Source organism: Equus caballus, chromosome 13, assembly GCF_041296265.1.
Source record: "Equus caballus isolate H_3958 breed thoroughbred chromosome 13, TB-T2T, whole genome shotgun sequence".
NCBI lineage: Eukaryota > Metazoa > Chordata > Mammalia > Perissodactyla > Equidae > Equus > Equus caballus.
The window spans coordinates 2,223,472-2,235,492 of NC_091696.1; the positions used below are offsets into that span (position 1 = coordinate 2,223,472).

The following is a 12,021-nucleotide window of genomic DNA, read 5'->3' on the forward strand; positions in this document are numbered from 1 at the left end:
CAGGCTGGCGCAAAAGACCCTTTAGGCCAGGTGCCTGTCAGCCTCTTCAGCATGGTCTCTTGCAAAGCCCTACCTTATTCCACACCGTGGGAAATCACCAGCATTGGGACTGTCAGAGTCACTTGGCCACAGACAGATTTCTGGGCCCTATGTCAGAGTTTCTGAAGCAGGAGGTCTGCAATGGGGCCAATGAACCTGCATTTTTAACAAGCACCCCAGGAGAGCCTGGTGGTATAAATATCTATTTTGGGGGCTGGCCCGGTGGCGTAGCAGTTAAGTTCTTGCGCTCTGCTTCGGTAGCCCAGGGTTCACCAGTTCAGATCCCGGGTGTGGACATGGCACTGCTTATCAAGCCATGCTGTGGCAGGCGTCCCACATATAAAGTAGAGGAAGATGGGCATGGATGTGAGCTCAGGGCCAGTCTTCCTCAGCAAAAAGAGGAGGATCGGCAGCAGATGTTAGCTCAGGGCCAAGCTTCCTCAAAAAGAAATCTATTTTGGTTTGTTTTAGAATGTGCTCACTTTCATTCTTGGAATATATTTACATGGAGTATCAATCCTGGGTTGGCAGGTCCTTTCTTCCGTGCTCTGGGCCACATCAAGCACATTCCATGGTCCGCTGACTTCCGTCATTGTGGCCAAGAGGTTGCCGTCAGTCTAACTGCTTCTTGAAGGTCACCTGTCTTTTTCCTCTGCTGCTTTTAAGACTTTTCTCATTGTCTTTGGTTTTCTGGATTCTACTGTCATGTGCAGATGAGAATTTCCTTTCGTTTATTCTTCTTGGGATTCACTGGGGTTCTTGAATCTGTGCATTGGTGTTTTCCCTCAGTTCTGGCAAATTCTCAGCCACTCTCCCTTCAAATATTGTCTCTGATGCACATTCTCTTTCTCTCCTTCTAGAACTCCAGAAACATCTGAGATCTCACTTCTTCCTCCACACCTTTAGCCTCTCCTCAGTATTTTCCATCTTTTGAGTTCCCTATGTTACGTTTTATTTGTGCTTCTTATAAATTTGTTGTCACTGTATATGGCTTCCTGTTCTGTGCTGACATTTTCAAGCTTGTGTTTGACTTCTTAAAACATAATAAGCTCATTTGTCTCACAGTCTGGATCTATATTAGTTACGATAACACGTCACGGCTCAAACGGACACGACTTCACTTATTGCCCACAGAGTAGTGCCCTGCAGTTCTTGCCGTTGGGCGGCTTCCCTCCGGGTGGTGAAAGGAGGACCAGGCCCCTTCGTTCTGGCACCTTCTCATCATCAGCCGTGGTTCCTAAGGCTGCTAGGGTTTGGGTCCCTGCCAGCGTGCAGAAACGAGAGAGGAGCACGCAGGATCAGATAGAGGTTTCTATGGGCGAGGTGCAGAAGTTGCACCTGTTCCTATTATCCGCATCTCACAGCCCAGACTTCAGTCATGTGGCCATGCCTAACCACGAAGGATTCTGGGCACATAGTAAGGCCGAGTGCACGGGACAGAGTGAGTGGGACCCGCCAGCCAGTGTCTGCCACAACGCGTAACAACTCCAGGACCTGCAGCCCAGGTGAGCCCTCTCACGGCGCGTTGTTCCCACATGTTCTTGGCCATCTCTAACTGCGTGCCGACCACTGGCTTTAAAAAGCTTCTCCGTGGGGATGCTTGGAGGCCTAGGTGGAAGGGCACCCTTGTGGGGAGGAGTACGGTGGGGACCCCTCAATCCAAGGTCGCTGCTTGGAGTCCTTGCGCCACCCAGTCTCACGTCAGCGCATGGCAGGTCTGGAGCGCTGGCTTCTCAGGGACTTCTTCCTTCCCGCGGCTCCCGGGGGTCTGGAGCAGGTTGGAGGGGCAGGGTTACTTCTGATCCGTTCCTACTCTACGAGCACAGCCCCGCAGGTTTCCAGTTTCAGGTGGGGTGGGTCTTCCATATACTCCACACTCTGGGCAGGACGGGCCCCGACTTCTGTCCCCTTGCCCCACGAGGCCGCCGAACAGGTGTTGGCAGGTATCGGCAAATGCTCTCTGAACGGGGGCACCGATCAGAGTGGACTTTGGCTGGGACGCCCCATCACGGCACGGCAGCCCAAGCCGAACGCGGTCACTGTTCCTGTGCAGGTTTCCCTTCCCAGGGAAAGTGGGCTGGGCCGTCTACACCAACCCTCTCACCACAGGCCCCGAGAAGGCTGGGTGAGACGTTGTAAGCTGTCAGCTGAAGAGCTCTGAACGGCTGACATGCTAGTGGGGAGAACTGGATCACCCGGGCACAAGCGCCACCCGGCCCGGCTCTCAGCTCAGGGATGGGGCAGGGGGCCGCCCACCAGAAGCCGCGCCAGCATAGCCCTGAGCCACAGTCCTCAGTGAACAGGGACTGAAAAATCGCACCTGTGATGTCCCAGTCCTTGCCGTCACACAGGAAGTGAAATGCTTCTGAACAGGTGCCCCTGGGGGGAGAGAGGAAGAGCTCTGCTCCAGCCGGGTACTGCGGCCACACCTGCCTGCTCCTGAGTGACCCGGGCCTTGAGCAGGTCACCCACCTGCTGCTACCTGTCAGCCGGGACTGGTGGCCCCCCCTCAGTGCTATGGTCTCCTAGACGGCAGAGATGAGCCTTACACACGCAGCTCTGTCTCTTGGTTTCAGCACAGGGCTGGCACATAGTAGGTCTGTGTAAAGCCCTCACACTCTGGGCAGGTCCTCAGCGTCCTGGGGGAGCTTTTAGGGCATTCAGTGAGGTTGGTGGCTGCTGGCCAGCGCCCTTGAAAGAGGGTGTATCGGTTAGCCACTGCTGGGTAACAAATAACCTCAAGTGACTGAAGACCACAACGCTTCACTATTTGTAAAGGGCCTGGGGCCACCTGGGCGGTCCTCCTGCTCTGGGCTGGCTCTTGTGTGCTGTGGGCAGCTGGTGGGTTGGCTAGGGGCTAGGCCATCTCGGGTGGCCTCAGCCGGGAGCCTGGGGCTCCCTGTGTTCTCTCGCCTCCCAGCAGACCAGCCCCAGCTTGCTCTCACGCTATCTCAGGGGTCCAAGAGAGCAGCAGAAGCAGGCACGGCATGAGGCCTAAGCTCAGGGCTGGTGCAGCATCACTTCTGTCCCCCTTTTTGGCCGAAGCAAGTCACAAGACAGGCTGGATTCAAGAGCGGGGTTACAGGCTCCACCTCCTGACTGGAGGGCCCAGATGGTTCGGGGCGGGGCAGAGAATGGGGTTGGTTTTGCAGTTGATCTTCCACAGAGGGGAGCCTGGCATCCTTGCCCTGTGGAGCCAACCCCTGAGAAGGTGGGCAGCTGAGCTGTGGTGCTCAAGGAGTCACTGACCTGCCCAGGATGGGCCTTCAGTGGGGCAGTGGGGACAATAGGACACGACCATGAGCCCTTTGTGAGCTGAGCCCATCCCTCAGGCAGCTTTGCAACCAGCTCGCGTTTGTTGAATGACCGAATGACCTAAGGCAGCTCCTGTAGCATGTAGCCCAGAGGGAGTCCGGGAGCCTCCTTGGCAGGGTGCAAGGCTAGTTCAGGGCAGGGGGGCGTCTCCCCTCGTGGGAGCATCCCCTCTCCCGAGCCTGAGGACACATAGACCTCGAGTCTGTCCCCTCCTGGAGACGTCTTCCCTGCACTCATCTGGGCCTGTCAGAGCCAAGACGTGTCGCCATGGAAACCGCTTGGCAAACACCCGCGGGCAGAGGCGGCCGCAGCAGCTCCTCGGCGTGAGGGTGGCGGGCGGCGCGAGCGAGGAGGTGGCCGGGCCGCGGGGAGGGAGGGCTCGGGGCAGCGCGTGCGGCGGGCACGTGGGCGCCGGGGTGCGGTGCGTTCGGAGCGGGTCGCCGCGTGCGCGCGTGTGCCTGTGTGTGCACGGCGGCAGGTGCGTCCGTGTGGGTGCGCCGAGTGCCGGGCGCGGGCAGGGACGCGGGCGTGTGCGGGGACGGGGGCTCCCGCGCAGCGCGGTGAGGCGGGGTGGCCCGGCCACCGAGGCTGAGCGCCCGCACGGGGCCGGGCGCCCGCGGGGACGAGCAGACGGCCGCTGCCCCCGCCCCGGCTGCGGTTCCGCCGAGGACAGCCCCGACCAGGTACCTGCAGTGCCGAGGGGAGCGCGCGACGGGAGGGCTGCCGGGAGGAAGCGGCGGGGCCGAGAGTCTCGGCGCGGGTGGGAGGTGGCCGGGGAGGGCGGGGCTCCAGGGGAGGGGCGCGGAGCGAGGCCGAGGAACGAGAGGCTGGCGGGGCTCGGGGCCTCATCCTAATCTGGGGGACCCAGCCGGGGTTGCGGGCGCCGGGATAGAAGGGGCGCCCTCTGGGCAGGGGGACCCCAGAGGTGGAAAGACGGTGCGCGTCTGGGACGGACAACCAAGGGGCGCTGCCAGCTGGCGGGGTGGGATGTGGTGGGCGAGGGCGTCGGGGCGTCAAGGCCCCAGTAGGAGGATGGTGCGTTATCCTAAGAGCAAAGGGAGATTTTGAAAGGCTTCTGCGGGGTGTGTGGCTTCATCTGGTGGCGGGTGTGTCGCTTGGAAGGGGCCAGGGGGAGGGTGGAGGGGGCTGGCCTGGGGCTGGGGGCAGTGGGAGGTTGACCAGCTGCTCCCTGGGGGCGGTGGGGGATGAGAAAGAGGGGAGGGGCAGGGACGGTGCATTCCTGGGATGGGAAGCGCTGAGGGCAGAGCAGTCTGGGGGAAGGTTTGGGTTCCCTGAAGGTGAGGTGCTCGAGCCCCCCAGGGCTGCCCCACCGGGAAGCCCCATTACCCACACCCTGCTCTCTGACGTCTCCGACAGGCCGGACACCACAGCGGCCTGAATCACCAGCCCCTGCAGGCTTCTTGTTCCAGGCTGGGTGGGGTGTGTGGCCCACCCAGCATGCCCTTCCAGAAGACCCCAGCGCCCCTGGGGACTTCCCTGGGCTCCTCCAGAGCCGACTCTTGGACAGGCATTAAGCTCCGGCCACAGAGCCTCAGGAGCAGGCCGGTGTCCGTGGCCCCGGGCGGGTTCTTAGCCGTCTGCGGGCTCCAAGGCTGGGGTGCAGGCGCGTGGACACGGCAGGAGCTCACACCTCCCCCAGGAGGGTGACGGGGGCGGGGGCCTGCCTGTTTGCACAGCCCTCCCAGCTCTGTGGGGGTGAGGGCAGAGTCAATGCCTCCCGCGGTGGCCCCTGACACCGGCCCACTGCTTCCCCCGGGGGGCCACTTCAGGCTGACTGTGGCTCCACCAGGGACCCTCCCCCAGCACCTTCCCTGACCAGCCCCTCCCTCGTGTGCCTGCTTGCAGAAGCTTCTGGACCATGGGTTCTGAGGACTCAAACTGGCCACAAAGCTGGGACCCCTCAGGCAGGGCTCGGCATAGCCAGGGGCCCCGTCTTCTCACAGGGCTGCCCGGGGCCTGGGGATCTCCTCCTACTGGGCTCCGGGCCTCCCCAGGTCTCACTAGGGGGCCAAGCCTGGGGCCAGGCGTGCCTGACAACAGGGTGGAGGAGGGGCCTGCTGGGTTCTCTCTGGGGGTAAGGACATCCCAAATCCCAGGGTGGGCCCCCGGCCAAATCACCAAACCCGAGCCTTTGAGACCCCGGTGTCCACTGAAGACGAGCTGAGCGACACGTGCGGGGCAGGCCGCCCCGGGGTCAGAGACCTTCCAGAGTGCCGACATTGACTGTGTTCCTACCTCAGTCTGGAGGACCGCCCGAGCTGGGCGTGGCTGGAGGAGAGACTGAGCAGGATGGGGGCTCCGTCCCGAATCCCCCCATTGGCCCTGCTCTGGGCCCCGATGATGGAGATATTATTATTGTTGTTGTTGGGGACCAAATGCAAGAGCTGTGGAACCCAAATGGGCAACGTCCAGGTCTGACGGGAAAGTCTTCAGGTGGTCCAGGTGCGGACTGACCCTGATGGGGACAGATGTGGCCAGGAGCAGGGCCGCGCCCGAGGGGGGCGTGGGTGCTCCAGCAGATGTCTCCCGCATGCCCCACCGGCCCTGTCTTTCTGCTTCTGTTTGAGAAGCAACATGTGGGGTTTCTCTCCCGTCCCCTTACCACACAAACCACGAGAGGCGAAGAGAATGAGATGGAAGGAGGTACACGGTGACAGAGACAGGGAGCAAGATGCCCCAGGAGAGACACACAGGCAGACACAGAGAGAGGCAGAGGGAAGGGGGCGCTGGCCAGAGAACCCCTCTCAGGCGTCTACCCCGCCCCCACCCCAGCCTTGGCTGAGCCCATGAGGGTTCTGGGTGGTCCGGGAGGGACCCCGTGCTGCCACCAGGAGGGGCAGGGCCCTGGGTGTGTGTATGTTGCGGGTAACTGAGCTGAGCCCACCCCCCAGCCCACCCCCCCAGCTCCCTGGAGGGAACAAGGGCTTTCAGAGCCGGACGCCCAGAGTGGACACTGATCCAGAGCTCAGAGGGGCCTCACGGGCAGGCAGGCAGCCCCAGCCCCTCTCTGCCCCCCACCCCTGCAGAGGGCGCTCCGTCTGCCCTGGCCCTAAGCCCCCTGTCTTGCCTCGAACACCAGGGGCTTCTGTTCCCCCAGGCCTGAGAGGGCCCCCTGCCAGCCCAGGTCAGTGGGAGAGGGCTGGAGGTCCCGGGGAGTGGGGTCCCCGGGCACCCAGGGTGGGCACTCCCTAAACGGTCATTTTAAACTGGCTGCCGGGCAGCTCCCGGCGGGCAGGAGGGTCCTTGGCTTCCTCGAATTCCTACAGTGAAACATGGCTCAACGCTGGGAGCACTGGTGGGACAGGAGGCCTGGGGAAACTGAGGCACGGCCGGGAGCCCCTGGCCTGGAGGAGGCCTTGACTCCACGTCACTGCCCACTCGAGTGGACCCCAGGTCCCGCAGGCCAGCACTGAGGGCCTCCTCCCCCGTCCCCTGCCTGGGCCCCGGCTCGGCCCCCCTCGCCTGCCACCTGAACGTCGCCTGCCCCCCACCGCACACCGCCCACTGCTCCTTGTCTTGCACCCTTCACTCCAGACCCATCCAGTGACTTCATGTCCCCAAAGGCCCTGCCCGCTCTGCCTTTGGGTCTTTGCTCACGCCGTCCCCTCCGCCTGTCAGGCCCCGTCTTGGCCCGAGAGCCCGGCTCATCCTGTCTGGCCTGTCTCCTGTGGCCCGAGCTCCGAGAAGCCGTCCTCGGCCCCTCCGTCCTTCTCTGGCCCTGCCCTCACCCTGCCTGGGGCCAGTGGACAGAGGAAGCCCCCGTCCCCCAGCCCAGCGCCTGGCACACAGCAGGTGTCCGAGTGCTTGCTGACTGAACGGCTACCTCTTCTAAGGACCTACTATGTGCTGAGAACACTCTGTGCATTTTTCTAATCCCAACAACAGCCACAGGGAGCATTTTCTTGTTTTTCCACTTGTGTTGCTTTCCTGGGCCGCCGGAACAAATTGTCACAAGCTCAGGAGCTTAAAACAACAGAAATTGATTCTCCCAGTTCTGGAGGCCGGGATCCAGGTGTCCCGGGGCCGCCTCCCTGCAGGGGCTCCGGGGGAGGCTCCCTCCTGCCTCTTCCAGCTTCAGGGGGCTCCCGGCATCCCTTGGCTTGTGGCCGTGTCCTCCATCTCTGCCTCCGGTGTCATCCGGCCTTCTTCTCTCTGTGTCTCTGTGTCTTCTCCTCTCCTGCCTCTTATAAGGACACCCGCCATTGGATTTAGGGCCCGTCTTAATCCAGGATGACTCATCTTGAGATCTTACCTCACTGACATCTGCGAAGACCCTTATTCCAAATAAGATCCCGTTCTGAGGGTCCGCTGGGCACATCCTTTGGGGACCTCTATTCAATCCCCTGGGAAACGGGGGCACAGTGAGGTGAGGCAGCTTCCTGGGGCCACACGGCCCTCTGGTACCCCAGATCTGCCCGGGGCGGAGGATGGCAGTGAGCATGAAGGTTGGGGCGGCACCCTTTGTCCGCCTGGCTGGAAGGACAGGGAACCCCATATCACGGCCCGTTTCTAGAATTGGCTCTAACGAGGTGGCTTCACAAGAGAGGTCTGGGGTCTGGGACGAATGTGTCCTGTGTGCAGGGGGTGTGGTGGGCTGACCATGCATTGGCTCCCTCAAGCCTCAGCTGACCCTGGGCTGGGAGTCAGTGGGCTGCCTCTGTGTTCTGGGGGACCTGGCACCAGGCACCCCCCCACCTTAGGGCAAGGACCCTTCTGGATGAACGGGGGCTCATCTGGATTTCCAATTTCACCTGCTAACCAGGAGGTGAAAGGAGGAGACTTGACAGGTAGTAACTATTCCAGCTGCTCCTGTCCCTTTGCAGCCACAGCAGGGCTAGACGAGTGGGAGGTGGCGTCCCACACCTTCTGTGGAATAACCAGTCTCAGGAGAGGACGTGAGCATTTCTCAGGTTCCGAGTTCTCTGCGCCCCACAGCAATAAATCGGAAAATCCTCGCAGCCCCATGCGTCAAAAGTGTAGCGTTGGCAGCCAGAATCCATTTGTAGGGATTTATCCCATGGGGGAGCAATTGGATACCTGTACAACGAAGATTTACGGAAACCAGATTATCACAGTGCCGTCTAGGTATACACGTAAGAGAGCGAGAAACCGGGAAAAACCGCCCTGTCCCGAACTAGGCGATTCCTCCGGGAAGCAAAACGCAGCGCAGTAGAGTGAGGACACCGATTTCTGGCTGTGGACAGGGCAGGGTGTTACATGAGGAAGCGGCTGGCAGAACAGAATAAGTAGTGCGAACCCCTTAAAAATATATTTAAGTGTCGTTAGGTTTACTGGTGCCGTGAGTCGATTCTGACCCCCAGTGCCCCTGTGCACAGCAGAGCGGAACCCTGCCCGGTCTTTTTGTGCCATCCTCTCCCCTTCCAGTGCATGAAAACAGAGTTTTCATGGCCAATCTTTTCGGAAGTGGGTGACCAGGTCCTTCTTCCTAGTCTGTCTGAGTCTGGAAGCTCCACTGAAACCTGTCCACCACGGGTGACCCTGCTGGTGTTAGGAATCCCAGTGGCAGAGCTTTCAGCATCACAGCCACACGCAGCCGCCACAGCATGACAACTGACAGATGAGAGTGTGGTTCCCTGACCGGGACACAAACCCGGGCTGTGGTGGTGAGAGTGCCGGATCTTAACCACCAGACCACCAGGGCTGGCTGTGTTACATATATAGTTAAATGTGGAGGAAAAAACAATTATCTGAGGGACATCTGACAAAAAGTTAAGAGAGGTCACCTCTTGGTGGCTGGATTCTGGAGTCTTGAGTTCTGTTTTTATTTTTCAGAATTTTCCAATTCTCCTACAATGGATGTCTGTTGTCGGAGCATTTCTCAAGGCTCAAACAAAATTCTCTTGCAGTGTTGGGGATGACGGTGACCAATCCCTCAGCCATCCGTGGGGGCGTTTCTGCAGAATGAGGCGGGGCGGGCCTGGCGGCCTTCGGCTCCAAGGAAGCCCTTACCGTGGAGGTTTCCAGAGGGAAAGCGCGGCTTGGGGGAAAGTCTCTGCGTTCGAGCTGGAGCGATGAGGCCGCCTCCACGGCGGACCCCCTGCACTGGGGGGTCCTCTCTGCTCGCTCGGAGGCAGTGGCACGGGGCCCGGGCCACACTCGCAGCTGGTCCTGGGCTGAGCGGGGGTGCTGGCCTCATGGCCGCAGGGTGTGGGGACTGGGAGAAAAGGTGGCCCTCACTCAAGGTGTGTGTCTTGAGAACTTAGACTCCCTTTGCTCCACTCCCCCAGCCCACTGGCCCTCGACAGGACCCCAGGGAAGGGACAGACAGACCCCAGGGAAGCTGGCAGCGGCCAGCCGGATGGTCCACCAGAGAGGAGCTCCTGACCCCAGTAGCACACTGGGGAGGCTTCCCGTGGGAGGCGGACCCTGACCCAACCAGAGGGGCCCGGAGGCGGGAGATTCCTCCTGACCACCCAGGTGGCCTTGGGGACGGTGTGGGGTGTCCATCCCCCCACCTCACGCGCTCACTGTGCCTCCTGAGTCGGGACTCAGAGTAGAAGCTGCTTGAATTAACATGGTCTGTCTTGGCCCCCAGATGGGAGGACACCTTGGGGGTCATATGATGGGCAAGGAGACAGGCACACGACCAGACTCGGTGTGGACACAGGGTCTTAAGACATCAGTGTGCTGGGGGTGGGGGTCCCCAGGAGAACCCCGGCGGGGAGCACCGCTTCCCAGGCTGTCTGCGTGAGGGCAGCTTGAGTGCACCACGACGCTCGCAGCCCAAAGGAGAGCAGGTCCCGGCACTGGGCCTGGATCCCCAACCTGAAGGGAGCCCCTGGGGGGCCTCTCGCCTCACCCTGCCGACATGTTGTACCAGGGCTGTCCCTCGGGGTCCCTCTCCAGCTGTGCAGAGACAGGGTGGCAGGGAGACCCTTCCAGGACTTCCATCCACCGCCAGCCCCACCTTCACCATCCGGGCTGGGAGGGGTGCAGGCCCTGCCCAAAAACGGATGCTCGCTCCCCATGGGGGCAGCACCTGGTGTGTGGGTTGAATGAGGCCACCTCCGGCCCCCACAGCCCAGACCCCAGCCCTGCCCCCCGCATTCTGCCACCCCCGTCCTAGAACATCTTCCTCTGTGCTCCTGAGCGGCTGCTGTCACCCGTTCCTCCCGTCACCCCGAAAGAACAGTCGGCCTCCATTTTCCCACCAGCCTGCACCCCTCCATCCTGCCATGTGACTTTGACCTCTGCTCCATGGGATGGCTTCATCTAAGGAAGACCCCGGAGGCCCTGAGGCCTCTTCCCGTCCTGCCCCTCCGGGAGCCCCTCCTCTCTGGGCTGCCAGGCGGCCTGGCCCCTGCACAGTGCTTGTCCCTGGTCCTTCCTGGACACAGGGCTGAGTAGACAAAGGCTTTAAGGGGCGCACAGGGCCTGCCTAGTGGGCTGTCGGGAGATGTGCGTGCCCACACCCGCCTCCCCTCGCTGTGACGGTCTCAGACTGCGTGTCTCCGGCCTCTGAGGTATGCCCTCCTTTCGGCAGCTCTGCTCTGGGATCCAGCACCTTGGCTGAGGGATAACGACCCTGTTTACTAGTCTGAGCATGGAGCTCAGCCCCTAAAGGACCTCCTGGGCGCCAGCCCCAGGGGGGAGCTGAGGATCCGGGTGGTGGCAGCCCAGGCCCTCCCCACTGGGGGCTAGCCCAGAGTTCCAGGAGGAGACGGGGTGACCTGTCCCTTTGGGTGGGCAGCTCGGAGGCCTGGGGCTCACGCCCAGCCGCTCTGGGGTCCCCCCGGGGCTCCCGGACCAAGGCCTCCAGGACGGCAGCAGAAGAGAAGCTGAGACCTGGCCAGATGGGGACCAACGTGGCCCTCAAACCCGGGCTGCAGCCACTGCGCACCCTACCCCAGGGGCAGGGCTCAGAGGTCCCTGTGGCCCCCGGAGGCCTGCACGGAGGCTTCCCCATCCCCCTCCCATCCTGGCCCCAAGCTGGCGTCGGCAGAGGTTTGTTAAGGGAATGAATGACCCTGACTGGACATAAAGACAGGCTGGAGCAGTTTCCATTTATGTGACAGTGTCTCTCTCCACTCAGCAAACATCTATGGGACACCTACTGTTTTCCAGGCTCTGTTTTGGGGGCTGATCAAGTCCTAGCAGGAGGGATGGGTGGGGGACAGGGCAGTGAATGTGGCCTCGGGTCGCCGTCCGAGCTGCAGAACTGAAGCCGGGTGAGGAGAGGGTGCGTGGGGGTCCTCAGGTGGGCCGTCCAGGGGAGGCCTCTCTGGGCTGGATAGAGCGATGGGCGGTGCCAGGGTGTATGTTGGGGAAGAATGTTCCAGAAGAAAAGATGGAGGCCTAGAGGAAGAAAGACCACAGAACAGCGCCGGCGAGGTCTGTTGCTGGGTGAAGTCAGGACAAGCACTAGGGTTTGGGACGAGATGAGGTCATGAAGTGTCTTTGGAGCTGCACAGACCTTGGTTTTTATCTAGGTGACAGCTTACGGGCTGTGTGACCCATAAAATGGGGTGACAGTGCTTCCTTCCCCACTGGGTCAGCTAAGCGTTACGTGAGGTGACCGTGTAAGCTGGCCCCCGTCCGGTGGCAGGAGGACCATCCCCGTGAGCGACATTGAGCGTGTCTCGTGCTGCTGCAGGGGTGCACGGGGGTTTCAAATGGCCATCTCAG

The 12,021-nt window shown here is 61.4% G+C and overlaps 1 protein-coding gene across 2 annotated transcripts in view; it reads left to right on the forward strand.

Moving 5' to 3' along the window:
* Positions 1-3,732: 3,732 nt before the first annotated feature.
* AMZ1 (archaelysin family metallopeptidase 1) overlaps positions 3,733-12,021 on the forward strand; it is a 29,190-nt gene continuing 20,901 nt past the window's right edge. Inside the window, exon 1 of one of the 2 annotated variants that reach the window (XM_070231386.1) lies at positions 3,733-3,832. The gene's annotated coding sequence lies outside the window, so the exon portion shown is untranslated. Of the gene's footprint in view, positions 3,833-3,899; positions 4,038-12,021 lie in introns of those variants that run through there. The other variant, XM_001492380.7, reaches the window with a different exon arrangement.